The sequence below is a fragment of the Diceros bicornis genome, unplaced genomic scaffold (assembly GCF_020826845.1).
Source record: "Diceros bicornis minor isolate mBicDic1 unplaced genomic scaffold, mDicBic1.mat.cur scaffold_97_ctg1, whole genome shotgun sequence".
Classification (NCBI taxonomy): Eukaryota; Metazoa; Chordata; class Mammalia; order Perissodactyla; family Rhinocerotidae; genus Diceros; species Diceros bicornis.
In genome coordinates this window covers 98,180-122,886 of record NW_026691866.1, presented here as the reverse complement: position 1 = coordinate 122,886, position 24,707 = coordinate 98,180, and the positions used below count along the sequence as shown (strand labels likewise).

The window sequence follows — 24,707 nt, the reverse complement described above, 5'->3', positions numbered from 1 at the left end:
TACTTCACATGGGACGCTGCCACAGCATGGCTTGACAAGCGGTGCGTCGGTGCGCGCCTGGGATCCAAACCCGCAAACCCCGGGCGGCCGCAGCGGAGCGCGCGCACCTAACCACTACGCCACCAGGCCGGCTCCTGCTCTGATTTCTTGATCAATTCCTTCCTACTGCTTTCTGTCTTCCTGTAATTTCTCAAAGTTTCTGGTCTACTGGTGGGACCTTACCTTGGTTTTCAGTGTTATTATTCTGTCATTCTGAAGGTATATACATTATATTAATTATGTGTGTGTAGGGTGGCAGTTGGGAATATATATTGCCACTTGAGAGGGATCTTGAGATGAAGGCTAGGCTCGATGCACATATTCAGTTTGTCTTATTGAACCAAACATGATGACTAAATTAAAAACCCTATAATCAGGACCATAGCCCACTTAAGATATTGCCTTTATTAAAATGACTAAAGTTTTATTAAATAAGAACTGACCGTAATCTTTGCTTTCCGTAGTTACTTCTGAGAGTGTAAACTTCATCAAATATTTGAAATCCTTACACGGAAGCTGTGACTCCTGACCTGTTGGTTGGAGCCTACCTCCAAGTGCAAGTTTTGAGTTTATAAGAATGGGTACCTATAGCTGTCGAAAAGGCAGGAGGAAAATTAGATTCCAGGAGTAATAGACCCAAGACTCCTGGTTTATTCAACATGGGACTGGCTCGTTGCAGAACTGAGAAATACCTTTTTATCTCTCAAGTTTTAGGCTTATTTAACATTTCATATGGCTATTTTAGATTCCAAATATTATTATCTAGTATAAAAGAGTGCTTTATGTTTTTCTTAATTCTTAAGATGCACAGTAGTCATGAACAGTAATAAGTGTATCATTGAAGAATTATCGTTGGAGCATTGATAGGATTTAAATTCTGTATCTGTACGGTATAATATTAGGTTCTCATTTTAAGCTTTATATTTGAAAAGCCGGGTATAGCAGAATATTAATAGTAATGTAATAATCACAAGAGTTTCAACATGGTAAAAAAGTGCTAGTAGGCAAGTATGTATTTGGTTTTCAAACGGTATCTAATTGTTCTTATCAGTATCGAAAGATCCTGTTACTGCATGTGTCCTTATGTTTTATTTCGTTTCTTTTAGGTCTCTTTTATTCAAAACCTTGTATTTTGTGTAGAAAGAGTTTACCGTGTGCCTGATTTTGGTGTCTGGGAAAGAGGAAGCAAATATAATAATGGCAGCACAGAGCTACATTCGAGGTAATTTGTTTATTTCTAAGGGTTTTTTTTTTTTAATTTAAATGTGTGGAATTTGAATATGAATAAAAATCAAAAGTATTAGATGGGAACTGTGGTTTCTATGTTAATTTCATCTCTTTTTTTTTTTTTCTATGTGATGCAGATGAAATTCACTTAAAATTAAACCAGAAGAGTCTGCTCTCAGTGCCGATAAACAGATGCAGGAAAGGAGCAGGGTGTCTTTCCCAGCCTCCCGTGGTGTTGGTACATGCATATCAGCCTCCAGTCCACGGCTTGGCCTTGCTGCTCAGCCAAGTCATTTTCTTTTTCCTCTTTACAATGACACTCTTTGAAAGATCAAGGAAATTAAAATTGCCAAACACCTATGTATATACATTGCATGTAAAATTCCCTTCCATGTTATAGAGCTGATTTTTGTCCTAATCAGAGATACTTATACTCTTCATATAAAACTTAACATTCATTGTTTTCTCTGAGAGGTGTGGTCACCATCTTGAGCTGTGGTTTAGGGGGTTTGAATAAACAAGAATAGTTGATAACTTATGTTAGTAGTTTGTGAATTTCCTTTACTCTTTAGGGTGAGGGAAATAGCTTTAATGACTGATTGCACCTTTCAGATGTTGTAAATTTTTGCCCAGGAGGTCATCTTTTAACTAAAAAGTGTAGCTCAATGAGTCCTATCCATTTCACACTAAAAGATTTAAGAATTTAAAGGTGATTAACTATAGGTCAGTTTACATCATTGAGACTTGAAGTAGAGAAACAGTTTAAGAAACACTGGTTAAGAGGAATCCACAGCTGTATATTTTTTTGGGTAGAAGAACTAATCACACAGAAAACTAAGCCAATATAAGATATAAACTAAGATATAGAAACTGGCTCCAGATCTCTAGCTGTGTATCATCTCCATGCCTCAGTTTCTTCATCTATAAAATGAAGATAATAATAGTTTCTACTTTATAAAGTTGTTATAATGATTGAGTTAATATATATGTAAAGCATTTGAATACCTGGCATAAGTGAGCACTAGAATACAAGTGTACTCACACATTTAAGAATATTTTAATAACAAAGATTGAAACAAAAAGGACTTCAGTTAACTCTGGGTTAACTAAAATACAAACATTTTTCTGTAAGTTTTATGATTCATATGAGGCATTTTTATAGTGCACAGCAGAATAGTAACAATCAGTGAAGAAGTCAGTGAAGTGGAGAAATAATTTGTGGGAAAGTTCAGTTCAGACATTAAACAAATTCTGGCAAATATTAAAAATAGGAAGATAATGTTATATTTCAGCCATAATCCAAATTAAGTTCTCAACATTTTCCAGATTATCAAATTACAAGAAAGAAAGTGGATTTGATTAGAAAAGGTGATTTTTAAAAATTTACCTTTCTAGCATTTATGATTTATCAGACCTTTTATCTGCGTTTTAATAACCGTTTGATACATGCCAATGTTATCCCACTGACATTATTTTCAGTATAAAATATTTGGAGTAGCATTTTTTCTGTTTATAAAAAGTGTAGTAAACTCAGAAAGAACCTTGGGTGAAAGATACCATCCTAGAAAGTGAAGGTGTTGGAAGGTTTCTAGTGAAAAAACAGGCTCCAACTTGTTTTCTTGTAACTAAGGTGCTAATCTTTAATTGAACCATTAAGGATTGTATTTCAAGGCTTGGAAGATCATTATATGATGTTCTTTGCTACCTTTTGCATGCAAAATTAATCTTAATTGTAGCAGGCCAATTCTATTCAAATGGATGGGTAATGAAGTTTGCCATTAGGTTTGGATGATGGGTTTTATACATTTAACATTGATCTTTTAATTTTCTATGGTATAACACTTTACAATTCTCCATAAGAATTCTAAACATTTTTTTCAAATGTGTCTGACCTCAGATCTCCACAAGCCTTCTTGGATGTGTCACCTCTGGTGCCAAAAGGGTCTATTTTGACACTGCAGGCGGACTTGGCACTGACGGACGCAGCGATAGCGGTAGTCGTGGGAGGCCAGTATCTTTCTGTGCTCAGGCCTGGGTAGTGGAATGTGGAGCTGCTGCTTAGCCTGTTGCTGCTGTAAGACATCCCAGAACTGTCTGTGCCTGGTTGGATCTGATCTTTACTGCTTAGTGCAATACCCTGTTATCTCCTTAAGCTGTCCTCCTCATTTCAGACAGCCTGAAGTAGTCTACAGTAACTCTTGCTGTAAGTACCCACACCACCCTTTTTGCCTTCTGGCTTTCTTTGCCGTTCTCCCTCTAGCTGTGTACTATATGGTCCTCCTTAGCAGGAGTCAGAGAAGAGACAGAGCACAATCTGACTGTTGCCTTGGTGCTCACTAGGGCCTTGGCCAAAGCAACTGGCTTGGTGAATGTTCCTTTCTTCCCTTGTCACACTGGGCACATCCCTTCTAAGCTGCAACTTGATCAAAGAAGGTTACCACCCCTAGGCCCCCAAAACGCACACATAGTATTCTGAAGTCAGAGCCTCCCTTTTCAGCATCCATTCTCAGTGGTCCTTTAATAATTGCAATCTGTGGCACTGTCCAGTTACAGAATATATTTTATTTAGGTCGGGCAGGGAACATTATTGCCTTTTATACGGGAAGAAACTAAGGTTTAGAAGGTTTAGCGATCTCCCCCCGACCCTGCCTTTAAATGATACACCCCAGTAAGTAGTAGAATCAGAACTGGATTCCAGGTGATTGGCCTCCAAGTCCAAAGTTGTTTCTGCTCTTTCACGTTGTATTTTCAAGTCTTAAAAAGTTTTTCTAAAGTTTGAAAGAACAGTAGGGTATATGCTCTTGGTGAAACTGTTATAAGTTTCAAGTATATCTTTGTTTAGTAATCAGTACAGCTTGATTCAGCTTAATGCTTTGATCAGACCCTTCCTGATCTGCCCTTTTCAGCCCCAGGTTTGCTGGTATCCCTTTTAGTCCAAGTTTTTGAATTATTTAGTATTTCTTAGATAAACCCTAGAATTTTTTTCTGAAAGGTGATCTCTTTACATTTATCTGAACCGCATTCTAGCAGCTGCCTCACCCTTTTCAGGGCTTTAGGAAAAGGATCCATTGCTCTAGGCTCACTATGATTTTCTTGAAATGTTTCCTAAGCAAGTGTTCCCTGCTTTCCTGGTTTTTCTGTTGACTTGACTTTCCTCAAGTGACATGCTCCTTTCAGTTTCTCCCAGGGTGTCTGGAACTGTGTCAGCTAATTCTCCTCTTTTCTCTTGTTCAGTCTCTAACAAATGCCTATGTATTTTAAAATCCTATATTATTTGATTTAATTACATTTTCCTCCATATATCTTTTTGGTACCTATTTATTGTAGCACTAATTCTTAACCCCCAGAATTACGTATCCAAGTAGTCTTCTCAGCTGCTCCAAGTTGAATTAAAGTATTTTAATCTTTATATTTCCCCTTCCTCATTTATGTGAGGATATTCCTACACCTTGGGACTACCTTTAAACCAAAATTCTTTGTTTTGGAGAAGAGATGAGTCATCTATAAGATGTGAATTGAACCTTCACCAAGACTAACTTTGAATTTTTTGGCTGTTGGGAAGAAAAAGGAAAATTGTACTTAATAACTTAGTAATGTGGATATCTGCCCAAATAGAAAGAAAAGTTTTTGAAACATTAACTCCTAAATAGAACTTTCTATTTAATAGCATAATTTCCTTTTTTACTTTGTTAAATCTAATATTTGCGGTACAAAGAAGACTGTAGAAGCAAAGAGAATTTAGAAATTTAGATCTGATTTTTCAGTTTTTTTTTTTTTTCATGGTTTTATGTTCTATTCGCTTGGCTTTTCCAATAAAGAAAGCCATCACTAAAATATCAGATAAGTAACCATCATATCACCACTTTACTCAGTTTAAGATGTTTTTAGTGACCATTTTATTCCACACAGTGCTTGTTATTTAAAGTAACTACTTAATCTTCTTAAATCATTTTTGATGTTCCAGTCATTGAACTATGATAGAAGCAACTATCCCTCCGTTCTGCTTCATTTTATGTATTTTTGCTGTACTGAACAATTCATCAGCACCCATTAAAACTATAGTCCTGTCAAGTTCTTGCTGTTTCAGGGGATATGATTGGGTGGCTCAGGGAACTAAAGCATAGTGTTAATGAGCAGGAGGATGTGAATTTAGTTCTCATGCTTGTCAATGAATTTTTTGGATTCTGTGGTGGGTTGTCAATCACTGAGTCCAAACCCATCATCTTTTCTAGAAAAGCTTTGAAATATGCAACAAACCACTTTTATTACAAACTATCTCCCAAGCGAACATCTCTTCATTTTAGCCCTGTTAAATGAATGTTGAGGTAACACTTTTCAAGACCAGATTGGTGAATGTTCTACTGGTAGTATTCACCTAATATTAATATATTCAATAACTAATTATAGAGTAATTTAATTTTCTGAGAATGTCTTGTGCTAGTAAAATATTTTTAACTCTTACAACAGTATGTATTATATTTGACAGTAAAATGTAAGATCACATTAGGAGTATGTTTGAGTTTCTAAATAGCTTGCTGTAGCCAGAGATTTAAATAACCAGTGGATAATAAAGTAACATATTTGTGAATTTCAGTTAAGTCCAATTATTTAACCAATTGCATTGGGAAAGAAAGTTAAAAGAGAAAGAGTTCCACATTTACTCTAGTCCAGGTACAGTGTTTGTTTTTTTTTGTAATGCTTTATTTAGAAGACAATTTCAAAATTCATCCTTTAGCTGTCTTGTTAAAGACAAAACCTTGAGTTAGCTACATCGTGTATCTCCTCCAGTGCAGTATTTCTTTTGGATATTTGCCTTTTGAATAATTTATTTATTCTCGCTTCTCAAAATACTACAAACAGTCTTCATAACACATGTACGTCACACTGTAAGTGGAGGTTTTCTGGTATTACTCAGTTAAATGCATGTAAATGTTTGTGCGTTGGGGACTATAAGGGAACTCCTAGGACATCAGGAACACATTCTTAAGCAAGAACACCAGTTGACGATGGATGTTTTTGCATGAACTGTCAGAATAGATGACCCCTAGGGGCTCTCCTAACCCTTAGGTTCCAGGAGTCTAGAATTCTTATGCAGGTACTATTTGGTTTCCATTTGGAGCATGCAAGGCTGAGTATGATTGGCCTACTTATTCTGGGTACGTGATAGAATTAGGAACCTGACTTAGGTTCTTTTCTGGTTACCTATTGTTGCCAATAAACTACCCCCAAATTAGAGGCATAAAACAACAACAATATTTTATTAGTATTAACTCTCATAGTTCTGAGGGTTGCTGGGCTAAGCTAGGTGGTTCCTGCTCAGGGTCTTTTATGCATTTTCCGTCAGTTGTGGGTGGGGTTGGAGTCAGCTTGATGGCTTCCTCACTCAGGTATCGGAATGTTGACTGGAACCTTGGCAGGAGCTGTCTGCCACAAGACTTATATGAAGTTTTTTCATATAGACTTCCTCACAACATGGTGGCTGGGTTCCAAGGTCCAGCGTCACAAAAGAGAGGGCCAGGTGGGGGCTGTATTGCCTTTTATGACCTAGCTTTAGAGGTCATGCAGTATAACTTCCACCACATTCTATTTGTTAGAGTCAGTAAGACCAGGCCATATTCTAGTGAGGGGAATAAGAGTCCACCTCTTGATGGGAAGACTGTCAAAGAATTTGCAGACATGTTTTAAACTGGCACATATTTTTCGCTTGGACTTTATTCCTTCAGGTTCTAGGCCTTGTCATTTCTCTGTTTTCTTTTTCCTACCTTCCTGTGGGTTCTTCAGCATTTTTTAGAATTGCATATTGATTTATCTGTAATGATTTTGAAGGTATCTTTTTGTATAGCTTTTTAGCGATTGCTCTAGGTATTACATTATATATATAAACTGAGTGTACCGCGGTCATTATTTCACCCACTGGAGGCAAATATAGAAGTCTTACCTCCATTTATGTCTTGTTACGCTCCCCCATTTATATTATAGTTATCATAAATATTTTTCCCACATGCATTTAGAACCCACAGTGTTACAACTGTTGCTGTAATTGTCAAACATAATTTATAAAACTCAAGAGGAGAAGAAAAGCCTATCGTGTGTACCCATATTTTTGCTTACTATATTTTTTCTTCCTTTTTGATTGTTCCAAGGTTGATTGGTTGGTTGGTTGCTTGCAATCATTTTGTTTTGAGAATTTACTTTAGTCATACTTTTAGGGTAGATCTACTGGTGACAGATTTCTTATTTTTCTTTCATCTGGGAATGTCTTGTGTAAATAAATAAACAAATAGGATATATTTACTGGTATAAGATTCTGGGTTGACAGTTCTTCTGTTTCAATGCTTGAAAACACTTGCGCCACATCCTTTTAGCCTTCATGGTTTTTGGTAAGCAATTCATTGTCATTCCGTTGTTTTTCCCCTATAGGTAAAATGTTGTCCATGGCTACTTTAAAGATTTTTTCTTTGTCTTTAGTTTTCAAAAGTTTTGATGTGCCTAGCATGGGTATATTTATTTTATTCTGATTGAGTTTCACTCGCTGCTTGAATCTGTAGCTTTTTGTTTCTTGCAAATTGGGAAGTTGTCTGCCATTATTTCAAGTACTTTTTTTTTTAGCTCTGCCCTTTTTCTTCTCTCCTTGAGGGAGTCCAATGACATGAATGTTAGATCTTTTGTTATAGCCCCAAAGGTCCCTGAAGCTCTCTTCGTTTTTTTTTTCTAGTCAATTTTTTTCTCTTTTGTTCTGATTGGATAATTTCTATTGTTTTATCTTCCAATTTGGTTATTGTTTCCCCTTTCTCCCCCATTCTGCCATTGATCCTGTCCACTGAGCTTTTAATTTTTATTATTGTAATTTTTCACTTGTAAAAACTTTGTTTACACTTTTCTGTTTCTTAGCTGAGGCTTTCTATCTTTTCACTTGTTTCAATCATATTTATAATTGCTCATTGAAGAATTTTTATTATGGCTGTTTTAAAATCTTTGTTAGATAATTTTAACATTGCTTTCGTCTCAGTGTTAGCATCTATTGATTGTCCTTTTTCATTCAGTTTGGCTGGGTCTGGTTCTAGACATGATCAGTGATTTTTGATTGAAATGTGGACATTTTGAGTATTATGTTGTAACACCCTGAATCTTATTTTAACTTTCTATTTTAGCTATATTTTTTTGGCACCACTCTGCCAGGGGAAGGGGGCAGGGTCATCACCTCATTACTACTGGGTAGGAATGTAAGTCTAGGTTTTTCTTTGATATCCAAGATGGAGACTCTTCATTGTTGCTGGGTCCAGTTGGGATGCCTAGTTCCCCAGTAGGCCTCCACTGATACCTCCTTGGCTAGGAAGGATAGGAGTGCCTCATTACTCATTCCCAGTTGGCCTCTACTTATGGAACAGGGAGAGGATATGGCCTCTTTGCAGCTGGGCATTAGTGAAAGTACTGACTCTCCATTGGACCTCCTCTGATGCCATCCCAGCAGGAAGGGTAGGTTCACCTCATTACTGGCAAGCAGGTGTGGAAGTCTAGGCTTTCCGTGTGTTCTCCACTGACGCTGAAGTGTGAGGGGGGAGACTTCTTAACACTCATTGGTAATGAAAGTCTTGGCTTCCTTCTTGGACTTCTCTGACACCACACGGCAGCTGAGAGGGTTGCAGGTTGGGTGCAGTTCCTTATTATAGACTCAATGTAGAAGTCTAGGTTCCCCACTAGCCTTTACAGGAGTGAGTGGGGGTAGGGCCACAGTTTTCTTTTCTTGAGTGGTTCTTCTCTAAATTTTAAACTGTCTAAATTTTGAGTGGTTGTTGTCTATTGTGTTTTGCTAGGCTATCCTTTTCCTGGTCCTTTAGCTAGAGAGAGCAGGCTTTTGTTGGGGCTTTTTTTAATACACCTACTGGCATTTCCTGGTTTTTGGCTTCTTTAGCTCTAAGTCTGGTATATTGGAGGCAAAAAGGAAACTCAGGGAACTTACCAAGTGTTGTTCCTAGAATCCTAAGGCTCCTAGCCAGTCTGCCTTTCCATCTTTCTGAGGCTTTTTATTTTTGTTATGTGATGTCCAGGGTTTTTTGTTGTACTTAGTGAGAGAAATAGGGAAACTTATGTCTACTCCACTTCCCCATCCATGTATTTTAAAAGGTTTCCCACCTATTTACTATCCTGTATTAAAAGTAATGCATACTTGAGAACATTTCATGTAAACAACCCATTGAAAATGTAGATAATGATGATTCGAATAGCTTAGAACAGTGGTTCTCAAATTTAAAGTGCATTTAACCCCCTGGGGGGCTTTTTAACACTGATTGTTGGGCCCCACTCCTGGAGAGGAGTGAGAATTGGCATTTCTAACAAGTTCCCAGATAATGCTACTGCTCTGGGGACCACACTTTGATAATCACTCCTTTAGAGAAATGCTGAAATGATGACTGATCATTAATTTTAAATGATATTAATAGCATATGCATTTGCTTTTAATAAAAACAGAAAAAATGCAATAAGTAAAATAAACTGGATATTAGATCTAAAATATTTAAATGTTATTTATAAGATGACAGTCATATTTTTAATGAAATTTGTCTTCCCATTTTCCAGCACTATTGTATGTGGCATTTGAGAGGGCAAAGGAGTACGTATTTTATTATAAACAGAACAATATAGCAAAAAATGAGAGGTATGATGATCAGTTGTTTTGTGAGCATAAAGTAATGCCTATTTTATTGGACTCTAAGCAAAGAGTATTTGAATGGGTATATTAAACCCCACTCCGTGGTAAGTGTATGATGTGCAAGAACTTTTTTTAAGGCTCAGAGTTGATATCAGAAAAGCTCTTTTACATTGATCTGAGCTAATGATGCGCAGCCTTGTTATTACTGTGCACATATTATAATATACCTTCCTCTAAAGTTCATCTTTTTTTTTCTTGAGTTAGTGAATATAAATGATACTGGAATTAAAACTACTCCCATCAATAGTATGACCATTTGCCTAGATCAAGGTGAACTTAGAAATATTTTTCCCAGAAGATCACTAACTATAAAAAAGAGAAATTAAAATAGTGAAATGTCAGACTGCGATCTCTTAGACATTATTCTTCCTACAGAAGTTGTTCTAAGTTTTAATAAAGAAACTTACTTGTGAATATTCATCAGATAATGGTTCTTATTTTGTAGCCAGATATATTAGAGTTATAAAGTATTTCCTTTTCTCTTTTAGCTCTGTTGGCTTAGCAAAAGCAGCTCTAGAAGCAATTAATGGATTCAACCTCTTTGGCAACCAGGTAAAAAAAACAGCAATAGTAACAATAAACTGTGATTGTTTATTTGAATTATGTTTTTAATTAATTTGGCCATTCATTAACCAAGTTGTTCCTTATGATCAGAGAATGTCTGAAATTTATGTGGCAGACCATGGTTGAACAGACTTTCCTTTGAATATGATTTGCCGGTTAAATTTTAGTTTTCTAACTAAAAAACATTGCTTAATTAGAAAAAAAAAAAAATCTCTTCATAAAGAATTCTCATTGTCTTTGTTCCCTAGCTTTTTCCTCAGGTCTCTTGTTGAGCTTTCACAGTTTTAAATATTCCTAGCCTTATATATCATATATTTTCCATATTAGTTCTCATGTTGGTTTCAACTTAATGTAAATCTTATGTAGAGGGGAATTTGTGTAATATGTGCAGCCAAAGAATTGGAAATTTTAATCCTAGCTTAACCCTCAACTGGCTGTAATTATATGTCTAAATCTCATTTTCTTCGGGATAAAAGAGAAATCCTAAGGGTTGCCTTAAATTTTCTTAAAACAAGATCTTTAACAAGTTTCTGCACCCAATCAAGTGACCGTGGATTGAGTTGTCAATGAAAGGGAATAAAATGTAGGAATACAGGTTATTACTCTGGATCAAGAACTAGGCTAATTGTCTTTAGCAATTTTTGTAAAGATTCTTAAGATGGGAGGGCAAAGGCGGTTTCCAGCTGATATTATAATTAACCTTAAGTTATTAAAATGCTTGGTGGTCTAGTGGTTAAGATTCAGCACTCTCGTTGCTGTGGTCTGAGTTCGTTTCCTGGTCAGGGAACCTCACCACCCATCTGTTGGTTGTTATACTGTGGCAGCCATGTGTTGCTGTGATGCTGAAAGCTATGCCACTGGTATGTCAAATACCAGCAGGGTCACCCGTGGTGGACAGGTTTCAGGGAAGCTTCCAGACCAAGGCAGACTAGGAAGAAGGACATGACCACACATTTCTGAAAAAATTGGCCATGAAAACCCTATGAATAGCATTGGAGCATTATCTGATACAGCACCAGAAGGTGAGAGGATGGAGCAAAAAGACCAGGCGGGGTTCTGCTCTTTGGTACACAGGGTCACTAGGGGTCGGAACGGACTTGATGGCACTAAAAACAACAACCAATTAAAATGCCGAGTCAGTAAAAATACATTTTAGAAAGTTATGCAGATATGCAAAAGGTAACATGGTTTTTGTTATGGCAATTGTAATACTATGTACCCGAAGTCTTGAATTTAAGAAAGTTTTAAGTTGAAGTGTTATAGTACAACTGCCTCTCTTTCACTCCCTACATCCACAAACTCACTTCTCTTCTCACTCTAACTTCCTCTTGGAGGATGGACTCTGCTTACATCCAGGACATGAAGAATGAAGAATGAACATAGACATGAACGGATTGGGAAGAGGGGAGCAGCACCTTATTTTGGGTGCCCAAGACTAAATCGCCCACTTCCCACACTCTTCCTCCTCTCTCAAGACCTCTGGCTGGAGAAATGGAGAGATCAGAGCTCATGGGGGTTTGAGGGGTGTGAGCCTATCGAAATCATGATTATTAATATTATGCCTCTCCTGGAGATTCTTGGTGCCTCTGGCACTGATCTCTTGGCTTATGTCAACATTTCTTTCTCACTGGAAGAGTCAACATACTCATGGAAGTCCCACATGTATCCTTCAGTACTTCTCATTTCCTTTTCACCCTTGCCTCACTCTCAGTACATTCATTTAAATTAGTGTGTACGTGTGTATGTATGAATTTGTGTGTGTATATGTGTGTGTGTATGTCTGTGTTTGTGTTTGTGTATGTATATAGGTATATTAGATAGATAGGTAGGTGGGAAGGAAGGAAGGAGTATGGCATAAAGGTATAAAGGCATAAACATGGCATAAAGGTATGGCATTGTAGCATTATTTACGATGGCCAAGATATGGAAACAACCTAAGTGTCCATCGATGGATGAATGGATAAAGAAAATGTGGTAAATATATATACAATCATGTGGCGCATTGCGATGTTTTGGTCAACAATGGACTGCATATATGATGGTGGTCCCATAAGATTAGTACCATGTAGCATAGGTGTGTAGTAGGCTATACAATCTAGGTTTGTGTAAGTACACTCTGTGATAGTCACACAATGATGAACAGCATACAGTGTGCCTAACAGCACATTTCTCAGAACATATCCCCATCATCAAGTGATGCATGACTATACAATGGAACATTATTTAGCTATGAAAAAGAATGAAATCTTGACATTTGTGACAACATAGATGAACCTTGAGGGCGTTATGCTAAGTGAAATAAGTCAGACAGAGAAAGACAAATAGCATATGATCTCACTTATATGTGGAATCTAAAACAACAAAACACCAAGCACATATATACAGAGAACAGATTGGTGGATGCCAGAGGTCGGGGGTGGAGGGTGGGTGAAATAGGAGAAGGGGGTCAAAAGGCACAAACTTCCAGTTATAACATAAGTCATGGGGATGTAATGTGTATCATGGTGACTATAGTTAATAATACTGTATTGCATATTCGAAAATTGCTAAGAGTAGATCTTAAAAGTTCTCTTCACAAGAAAGAAAATTTTTGTAACTATGTACGGTGATGGATGTTAACTAGACTTATTGTGGTGATCATATTGCAGTATATACAAATATTGAGTCATTATGTTGTACACCTGAATCTAATATAATGTTATACGTCAATTATACCTCAATTAAAAAAAAAAGAATGGCATTGTATTTGGAGTCAGGAGACTCACTGTATGCTCTGTACTCCCACTAGTGAGTTCTGTGACATTGGCTAGTTGTTTACCTGTCTCGGCTTCCTCAACTAAAAAAATAGAGATAATGATACTAGGACCTAACTCAGAAGGTTTTCATGCAAATAAAAAGCTTAGTATAGTGCTTGGCAAAGATTAAACCCTCAATAAATATTATCTCTTGTTATTGTTAATGAAGTACTGGTAATGTTAAAGAACGGAAATGAAGAGATTGGACTGAAAAGCTTCTAGAGAGTATTTCAAGGAGACTTAGAGGAGTCATGGACTAAATCAATAGTGTTACAGCAGCAGTCTGGAAAGATACAGGTCTTGCTCTTCTGCCTTCCATGGCATACCAAGTAGTGTGCTGAATGGAGTTTTGTGTCTAGGTTGGACATTATAAGGTATTGGTCAGCTCTTTTTTGCAATCGTGCCATCTCCTTTGATGTCCCTGAGTCTTAGTGTATGTTGCTTATGTGTCTGGTATATATACTACATATATGCCTCCACCTACATAGAAGCCCACACGTATACATGCTACCTTTCCTAACTACCCATGTTTCAGGGCTCTGTCTTCAGCCTACTTTTCCCAGGAAGCTTTCATAGATCTCTTAGCCATAACTCTAAAAGCACTGAATTGCTCTACTATACTTTCTGATTCTGAGTTATAAATATACTGCTAGAATTGTTCCTCAGCCATAATGTCTCAGTCTTGGCTGCACAGTGGAATTATTTGCAATACTGATTGCTGGGCTCTACCCCTGGAGATTCTGATTTAATTGGTCTAGGGGGAGACCTTGGCCTTGAGATGTTTCCAACTGCCCAGGAATTGTAATGTTCAGCCAAGGATGAGAACGACTGCTCTAAGCAGAGTTAATATTGACCTTGGTTAGCTCACGTCCATTCCCAGCAGAGCTGTGTGCCAAATGTTTGCCGAGTTGACTATTCGTTGAGTATTTTGGATGGAAATATAGACAAATAATGTCTTATTCCTTTAGCCACATAGATGTCACATGTTGCAAGTGGAGCTCTCCATGTTCCTTTTTTTTGGATAATATCAAACAGTATCCTAGTTTTACCAATTCCCTTTCATTTTTGTTTCTGATGTGGAGAATTACAGAAACCTGACTTTGTTAATGTTAAAATTCCCACCTCTACAGCAAAGTTAAAAATATACCTGCTAAATAGTAGCACATTTAAGAGTGCATATGATCTTTTCAGTGTTTAATCATTTTATCATATTGCTCCATGTCCTTCAATGGGCTGTGGTCTAATTAGAAGTCAGTGGCTGGGAAAAGAACTGATGTAACAAAGAAATGTTTTTATTCAAATGAAAACCTATAGAAACCTCCTCAAGATTTGAGGGATTTCAGATCAGATGAATATTCTCAGCTATTTCCAAAAACTGTTGATGTAGTGTTTTAGAAGACCTGATCATGTGTCTTTAACTAAATTAATTTAGAGCTTTGAAAAAGTACACCTATTGATCGCAACTCAGACAATCTTAGATCTTTGGAGCTGGAAGGGCCCTTCTCTCAAAATGAGTGGTCACAGAGTTGAGGTGGCTTTTCACTGGTCATGCAACAAAGAGGCAGAACAGGAATTAAACCAAAGCCACTTGGTAATGAATCTGGAATATCAACTATTAGTACAGGAAATCTTAAATCTTGAATGCTTTCTACCTTTAGAGGTGAGAACTGTGCATTTGCTTTTGAAAACTTTTAAGCCATTTTCTTCTTTTTTAAAAAATTTAATTTTTTTATTGAGGTGTAATCAACATATTAGTTTCAGGTGTACAACATAGTGATTCAGTATTTGTATATATTATGAAATGATCACCATAATAAGTCTAGTTAACATCCAAACCCACACGTAGTTACAAATTTATTTTTCTTGTGGTGAGAACTTTTAAGATCAACTCTCCTAGCAACTTTCAAATATGCGGTACAGTATTGTTAACTGTAGTCACCATGCTGTATATCACGTCCCCATGAGTTATTTATTTTATAACTGGAAGTTTTTACCTTTTGACCACATTATTTTCTTCTTAATTGTTGAACTTCTGAATGAGACATCCACTTGGCAAACAGCGTGAAAGGCTTGCCTTTTGCCCTTTTTGTGCTTCAGTGTATGAGATAAGATAAATGTTAATTTTTATTTTTATGGAAAATTGTTGGGTGGAATAAGCTTTTAGCTTTGATAATGGTTATTATGTGTTCTTACACTTCCTTTCTTCTTTTTTTTAAAATGTCAGACTTGTCTTATTATTCAAGGAAAAAACCTTATCATTTAAATCTTCCCTGTGAAAGCAAGTTATTTTTCTTTGGCAGAAAATATCTAAGAAGAAAATGTGATAAAATGGCCTAATGTCTTTAGTGATAAGTTTATAATAAAGGCTAATTTGGAGCATTTAGAAACATACTCATCAATATGAGAATCACATATTTCATCATACTTTCAAATATGTTCTCTATAAATATAGTGACATATATAATATTTAAGTGATATTTGACACTATTTAAATAATAATTTTTAAATAAATTATAATTCACACTCAGCAAATGTCATAGACATGCTAAGCAACAGTTTTGTGGTTCCTGGGTCTGAGTCTCAGCTCTCCCCTTTCTGAAACCCTAAGAATTACTACTCAGGTTCACCTCGCTCTGTAGTTGGAAAGTTCTTTTAACGCATGTGAGTAGAATCTTCTGTAGAAAAGAGAAGCATGGCTTGTGAGAGGGGCTGCTGGAAGCTACTGTTGGGCCAGTAAGTAAAAGTTGACTATTTACATGCCCATTGCCACCACAGCCATGATGCAGAGGGGTAATTCCCATCAGTAAATATCCTTTCTGTAAGAATCCTGCTCTCCAGGCTCTGCCACGGAGCTCAAGAACAGCTTAATGCTGAACTAGGGAAGAAAGTCTCCTGATGGTAGTTCTGTGGTATGATTTTGCATTCAGAAGAACAGAAATCATGTGTAGTAGATACACTGAGTGGGTTCATCTTGTTTTATGCTTTGATGCTATGTGGCAGCAAGCCTATTAGCTCAGGTTCAGAGAAGTGATTGATGGGGTAAAGAAAGGCCCAGACAATCCTTCAAATCATTTCCCTTTGAATTGAGACTAAAGAGATCAGCAGTGTCTTATGGTCATAGATGTCACCCTTGGCTTTAGGTACCATCTCAAAAGTGTTTGTTGCAGTCATGGAGTCTGAGGTAGATGGTTCAGTGCAGCTCTTCCCCACCATTGGAACTCAAGTCCCCATGACAGTGGTTAGGTTGAATCATCTTCTAGTGTATTTACTAGAAAGTAGTCATAGAAACTCAGTTTGGGAATACAGTTTGAGCTATCAGTCTTAAAATATGCTCTGTAGATGGAGTCAGGATATGATGGTAGAGTTGTGATAATTTCAGGAAATGGAAGATGAAAATAAAATATACAGTGTTAATCAGATACTTTGGAGTGACATATACATATAAAACATCCTTTCATATTCCTGGTTTTGATTGGAGAAATCACAATACTGACAAATGAGCTGAGGCCAGAATCTAAAAGGTAATGACTAGAGAAATTGCTCATGTTATGCAGAGCATTCAAAGCAATGCAGACATATCAAACTTCCTTTGAAATTTGCAGGCATAAAATTAATGTGTCTGATGATTTAAAGTTGGTGATAATTAATTCCATAAGTAGGGTCTCCTTGATGACTTTCTTAAAAATTTGCTTCTGAAGAGGAATAGGTGCCCATGGTCTTAGGTGAATTTTATGGTGAATTTTATCTTCCTGTGAATCTTGGCCCTATGCCTAAGCATGGTATATTTTTTAAGAGGACAGCCACACAATATAGTTAACTAGCATTTGCTCTCACTGTTAAAATCCAGTAATATTATGAAATTATTTTTCCCTTTGTGCATATTTCTTAGAGGCTGGCAGAGGAAGAAACCTGAACAAATACTTTGATGAATTTAGATAAATAAACCATTTATTCGTGGCCAGAAAATAGAAATTGGCTTGTTTATATTAATCAGATAATGGCAAGAATTGCCAAATTTGCTATTTCACTTCATTATTTATAAATTACACTAGTTAGATTTTATCTTTTAAAAATTCAGTTCAAGGCAGACTGATTTGGCATGCAATTAACTTTATTAATTATGAGCCTAAAGATAAATTATAAGTCCTGTTATTTTGTGTATTCACAGGCTCCCAACATCTCATACCTATTCATTTCTCTGCTGTTTGTTCTAACTACCCTGCCTGCTCCCCTTCCCACAAAAATTCAGATCCTAGCGTTGGTCCTTGCCTTCTCCATGAAGTATCCCAGGTTCCCTATTTTGTTTTTTTTATGTTACCTTTAGAGATTTATTATCATTATTATTCTCTCATCTAAGCCACTCACTTGGTACATAGGCCCATATCTTGGTACATCGTCATGTATTGCCTGCCATGTGCAGTCTTTTTGTTTTGTTTAATATTCATCTGGTTAGGACTGAATATCACCTGGGTCAGCTCCTTGAGAGCAGAGGTCAAGTTCTATCTTGTTTTCCTCAAAGCAGAGAACACATCACTCTGACAGTGGCAGATACCGCATGAAGCTTTGTTGAATTCAATTTTGTCAGTGGATATGAAAACTAGGGAATTTCAAATAATAGAAAGGACAGTTTAGTGTTAATCTGGTTGTAGAATGACAGCCTCACTCATTTCTTCTTCATTTATTAATTTACTCGTCAGAGTTAAAACAGATTTAAGAAATGATATTATGAATGAGAAATCATTCTATTTTTTTTTTTTTGGTGAGGAAGATCAGCCCTGTGCTAACATCTGCCAATCCTCCTCTTTTTTTGCTGAGGAAGACTGGCCCTGGGTTAACATCTGTGCCCGTCTTCCTCCACTTTATATGGGACGCCGCCACAACATGGCTTGCCAAGCGGTGTGTTGGTGCGCGCCCAGGATCCGAACCGACGAACCCCATGCTGCCGCAGCGGAGCGTGCGCGCTTAACCACTTCCACCACCGGGCCGGCCTGAGAAATCATTCTATTTTATGAGCTAATACTCATGTATGTACGTGGGTTAACAGGAAAAATGTACATATAGTGAGTCTGATATTTGGAGGTAGGGCCTAGTACCACTAGACATTGAGTTTCAGTCTAGGTGATTGATTTGAGGTATTTTAGTTTCAGAGTGAATGCGTCTTTGAAGTTGGTGAGAATTAGAATGATAGTTCTCTTCTTCCCTTCCCCATGTGTTTTTCTGAGTATTCTCTTATAATGGAAGCTGTATTTGTATTCCAGTTTCATTCTCTGTGTTTTCAAAATGTTTAGCTCCCCAGTAAAAGAACAAAGCTATGTTTACTTATGGCTATGCTCATAAATACGGAAAGCACTAATGGCTAAATATTAAATTTTTTTTAACTTGGTTAGCAGACCAATTGACATTTTTTGTTACACCTGTCTTTTTGTTCAAGTTTTTTGGCTCTTACTTGAAAGATATTTTTTATTGTGGGAAATTGTATAACTTAGTGGTTAAGGTGTGGGCTTCTGTGTTAGAGACTTGATTTTGAACCCGTGCTCTATTAAACTAAGATTTAGCATCTTTTTCAGTAAAATGGGGATAATAATCCTCTATATATGGGGATTAAATGAGATAATCCATGTGAAGCATAAAGCACAGTGCCTGACACACAGTGAATATTAGCTTTTATTTGCATTTTTATTATTTGAGATTCTCCTGTCTCTATATTTTAATCAAGTAGTTTTTATATCTATAATTCTAGATTGTATCTAAATTTGCTTAGTTTGATCATATAATCAACATTCTTTATTAGGACTGTACAATTCAGATTTTGTGAACTCAAATTGGTTCTTGTTTTATTCCTTGTCAAAAATGTGAGTAAACTATTTGTATTTTTATTAACATGAATATCCTTAATTGATTAGGTATCTTACAATCAATACATTTTGATTTATAAGAAGACTGAGGAGAAATAGGGAAATGTAAAAATAACATTTTTTATGATTATAAAATGAATGTTTATTGCAAGAAATTTGGGAAGTGCTGAAAGTATAAAAAAAGAAAATTAAAATCTTCTGTAATGCCACTCTCAATGCAACCAGTGTTAGTGTTTTTGTGAAATTTCTTACAGTCAAAATGCCCAATGTTCTACAAGTCGTTTTTTCTTAATTTAGGAAATGTTTTTCTCTTTCTTGTTCCAGGGCTGTTCTTGGTCGGTTATATTTGTGGATCTCGATGCTCACAATCGCAATAGGCAAACTTTGTGCTCACTCTTACCCAGAGAATCAAGATCTCATGTGAGATATTTTTATAATAAATTAATAAGAGCTATCGTTTATGATTGTTATGTAATTTTGTTTACTTTTCTAAGAATGTGTTCCAGAATGTTAGAGGTTGCCAGCAGAGAAGAGAAGAGAGAATAGACGTTGCCTCTCACTTGCCTGGTCTGTGGAGGTCTTGTTCAGGAAGTGAGCAGAGCTGTGGACACAGCTGCTTTGTCTTTCGAGTCTTTTGTAGAACAGGAGAAAAGTAGACCTTTTATTTTTTCAGGAGGGAGTAGCAACATTATACCAAAATGAATTTTTTTGTCACAGAATATTAGAAAAATATTTTTCATAATTTATATTCCTTTTGAATAAAATTATTTTTCATGCTTCTTTTCTCTCATTCGAGTCACAATTTTTTTTGGCTGATAAACTTTTATATGCCTATAGTACGCAATTGTGGATTTTTATAGGGGTTATTTATGGCTCTATTCTTAGAAAACACTCAAAATGGAATAATTTAATTATTTAAAAATAACTGTTTTATAGAAGTAATGCAGGATTATGATAAAAGAAAAACAAAACCCACAAATAAGCGAATAATAATAATATAATATCCACTCGTTATTCCACCACTCAGTTATAATCTTAGGGTGACAACATTTGTGTTTATATGTTTTTATATATTTTTATATACATATATACTTTTCATTTTATAATACTGGGAGAATATTGTTCATAATATTTGATAATCTGGTTCTATGAATGGACATGTTTCCAGATCAATAAATGTTTCTACAATATAAACTTTAATGGCTGCTAATTTACTTATCTAATTGTTGGACATTTAGATTGTTTTGTGTTTTTCACTGATACCAAAAAATTGTTATGAGAAACTAAGTTTTAATGATTAGTTATTGGTGTTAAATTTTTACACACTGCCTTAATTAATATCTTAAAGTTTGAGTCCAGTTTTGAACCTTGAAAATACTCCTTATTGGTGAATAAAGTTTCATCTCCTCTGTAAGCTTCACTAAACCATACCATATAAGCGTCTGTGTGTCCCTTGCAGCACAGCAATCTCACTGTCAGTTAAAGACTTTTATTGACTTATTCTTGACTTATTTCTTATTTATTTACCTTTTATTATCTATTCCTTATTTATTGACTTATTTTTATCGGCTTTTCATCTCCATGCTTCTCCTTGGGCTGTGTTGATCATATCACTGCAGGCACTTACAGTCCCTTCTTTTTTTAATTGCTGCCAGAACACAGATGCTGCCCTGCTCCCCTGCATCACTTATCCTGCATTTGCCCTGGATGATGAAGTTCTGTTTAGCCAGACACTTGATAAAGTGGTTAGAAAATTAAAAGGAAAATATGGATTTAAACGTTTCTTGAGAGATGGATATAGAACATCACTGGAAGATCCCAACAGACGCTACTACAAACCAGCTGAAATGAAGGTATCAAAAACTATTCTATATCAGAGCATAACAGAGTGGTCAAAAGCACCGATTGAGGAGTCAGACTTCTTGGGTTTGACTTCTGGCTCTGCTACTTACTAGCTGTCTGGCCTTGGGCATGTTAATTAACCTCTCTGTGTTAATATTCTTCATTGGTAAAATAATAGTACCTACTATTATTGGTCCTATTATTGAGGTTCTTGTGAGGATTAAATGAGTTAGTATATATAAAAATGCTTAGATTGGTGCTTCGCACATCGTAAGCACTTGATAAGTGTTAGCTCTTACCACCAGTGAAGCCCATTTGCTCATATGGAGCCATATTGATTCATCGGGTGAATAATTCTTCTTTCACACTTTCAGAACTCTGCCTGCCTGTTTCATACCATTTGTCTCATGTAATAGAAAATATCTATTTGTGATCCAATTTTCAATCTGTTAAGCAAATGCTCTTTTTTTTTGTTTCACTTAGACACTTCCCTTTGAAATATAGTCCTCTAAATAATTAGTTTTAAAAAATTTTCTATTTCAAATATACATATGTACCACTATATCTAGATTTATACTAGGTGTTTTTAAGCTGTCCAGAAAACTATAACACCCCCCAAAATGGTAAGTGTGCCTCCACATTGCTGAATACAATTAGTGGGGTAGAGTGAAAATTATTTTTGTAAGCATTGTCATAATTTTGACTCATTCACTGAAGATAGGGAAAATCCCATGAATCTGTATATAAAAAATGTCCAGGCAGCATGGTACCTTGTAATTTGTTTGACAATTAAATACTCTTTTAAAATTTAGTATACACTTAGTTTTGCAGAACAGCGAGACACACTATTTATCATTTTATTTAATTTCACAATTGACTATCATTTGGGAGCATTAGGAGCCATTGTATTGTGTACATCTTTGAAACCTTACAGCAGTCTGTTAGATTGGGCCAAAAGATCCGTTTATCTCTTAAACACCTTGAGATGTTTCTTTTCTATTTAATACCTTTCCTGTGCTGATTTACAGCACTTACATTTGAACTGGACCCCCTGTAACTACCACCCTGCATACCTTCAAGTTTGGATCAGTCCAGCAGGCTCTCTCTATTTCCCACCTGTTGCTGAGCACCACTGAGAAAGGCCACAGCAGTGTGGATAGATGCCACCCCGGATTTAGGACATCCATCTTGGTTCAGTTCTCATCATTGCTTTCACTGCTTGTTAGTTCTGCTATGTGACCCTGCCAGGGACTCCTCTTATAAGCTTTTCAAAATTTTTTCCATTTGTACTCAAGTTCCCAGACTTGACTTCTCACTTTCTACTTGTTAGCCTTACATTTCTGTTTGGCCTCCTCCACTGCGTCTATCCTTCATCCATACTTACCTCCATATCTCTTGTCTCCCAGAAGTTGCTGTCTGTTCTTCATTCTAAGGCTAACCCTCCATATGTACACCCCATCCTGTTCTCTTTTACTTCCTAGGATTCTTGCTGTATCATTTGTCTTCTTCCCTGATAGATAGGTGTCTGTTTTGATCTCTTTCTTTTTGTCTCCGCATCTTCCCCACTTCTTCCTTTCCGCTGTTTTGCTTCCCCAACTCAAATCAGCTTCTTTTTCTTCACATAAACACAATGAAGTTCATCATTAAAAAAACAAACAGAAAACTCTCCCTCACCACTCACCCCTGTCTGCCTCCCATCGCCTCTCTCTTTGTGGCTACACTTCTGAAAAGCATGGTCCATTCTAGGTGTAGTACCTCGTTTGTCTCTACTCACTCCTTCACCTTATAACCCTGCTCCTCTTCCCAGTACTTCCGGTAGCTGTGCTGGCTTCAGTCAGTTTAGGTCACTGGGTCATAGTGATGCTTTTCTGGCCTTATTTCACTTATTTCCTTGGCATTTGGGTGTCTTAACTGAGTTCTCTTACTTGGAACGTTTTCTGTGACCCCATTCTCTTCCTCACTCTGCTTACTTCTCTCACTGTCTTTGTTAGTCTCCTCTGCAGGTTCCTCTTCTTCCACCTCTTAAATATTACTCTTCTCCTGGGTTCCATCCTTACTCTTCTGCTATTCATGCAATCATAGCTATCACTGTTAACTTTAGTGTCTCTATCCCTAACTCATACTTCTCCCCAGGAGTGCCCTACCATGTATCCACCTGCCTTCTGGACGTCCTCCCTTGGATGCCCTGCAGTCTGCTTATGTGCGTCTCCCGCTCTTCTGCCCAGGTCGCAAACCTGAGAGTCATCCTAGGCACTTCACTCTCACTCACCCCTCATTGTCACTCACCAAGGCTGACAGATTTAACCTTCCTCTCTATTAACTCCTTGGTTTAGGCTAGTGGTTCATAACCAAGAACAGTTTTGCTCCCCAGGGGACATTTGACAATATCTGCAGACATTTTTTCATTGTCACCACTTGGTGGGTGCTACTGGCATCTGGAGGTAGAGGCCAGGGATTCTACCAACATCCTGCAATGCACAGGATAGCCCTTACAACCAAGAATTATTTTGCCCAAAATGTCAATAAATGCTGAAGCGGAAAAACCTTGGTTTAGGCTATCATCTTTTCTCTTTGGATTATTCCCAGCAGCCTTCCAATTGGTCTCATTTCTTGCCCTAAAACTCTCTTCAACACTGCCTGCTGTCCATCTAGCAAGTAAATCTAATGAATAAATCTGATCCTGCTCAGTATTCAACAGTGGTTCTGTGTCGCTTCCAGATCAAAGTCTTAGTCTCTTAGCGTGACCTGCCAGGCTCTTCTTGATCTGGCTGGCCTGGCCCACCTGTTGGGCTTCAGCTTTCACTATTTCTTCCCTGCTTGTTCCAGAAATACTGAATTGCTGGTAGTTTCTTTAAGAAACTTTGTGCTTCCATGCATCTGTAGTTTATACTTTTGTTTCTCTGTGTGGAGTTCCCTTAGCTCATCTCCCTGGAGAAATCCATCAAGCATTAGCTGAAGCATCTCTTTTCCTATAAACCCTTCCCTGACCCCCTAGGCAGACTTGGGTCTTTCATTCCCTGTGTTTCTGGTATATCACGTATATAGATTTCATCGGGTGCTACAGTTGTTCGTTTACATGCCTGCCTCTCCCCTAGGCTGTGAGCTCTTGAGGGCAGCTTCTCTGTCTTTTTGTCTTCACAGCCCTCTGTCTAGTTGGTGCCAGGCATTACTGAGTACTTCGCAAATGCTTATTGAATGAATGACTACTATGTGTGATGGATTAAATGAATGAGCGTTTGAATAATAAGAGTTCTGAGAAAAATTTTTAAAAAAGAACAATGAAACTACTTATAAATCAGTCCAATTTTGTTATTACTATAAATGAATCTTTTATGTACATCCTAACTATAATTATTCTAATTAATATAATTTTCTAATTAATTTAGTGAAATTTTTAATATTTTATTTTTGTTTTAGCTATTTGATGGCATTGAATGTGAATTTCCCATATTTTTCCTTTACATGATGGTTGATGGTAAGTGAGCTTTCCTCCTGAAATTTAAGCTATAGGATGTAAGTGGTTTAAAGAAGAGAAAAATGAAATATGACTCCTTTCAGCTAGCAAAATAGACTGCACACAGTGATGTTAACTGCTCTGCATTTTTGTACGCTACTCTTCTGCTTTCTGAGTGAATATTAAATCATTTTCTGTAAAAGAATTTAAAGAATTAAAGA

The 24,707-nt window shown here is 36.7% G+C and overlaps 1 long non-coding RNA gene across 1 annotated transcript; it reads left to right on the top strand.

Annotated features, from left to right (window-relative positions):
- Positions 1-1,144: 1,144 nt before the first annotated feature.
- LOC131403946 (uncharacterized) lies at positions 1,145-24,496 on the top strand. The gene is made up of 5 exons (XR_009219658.1): positions 1,145-1,261; positions 10,465-10,528; positions 19,515-19,610; positions 20,846-21,043; positions 24,450-24,496. It is a non-coding gene; the product is annotated as an uncharacterized LOC131403946 (long non-coding RNA).
- Positions 24,497-24,707: the final 211 nt, after the last annotated feature.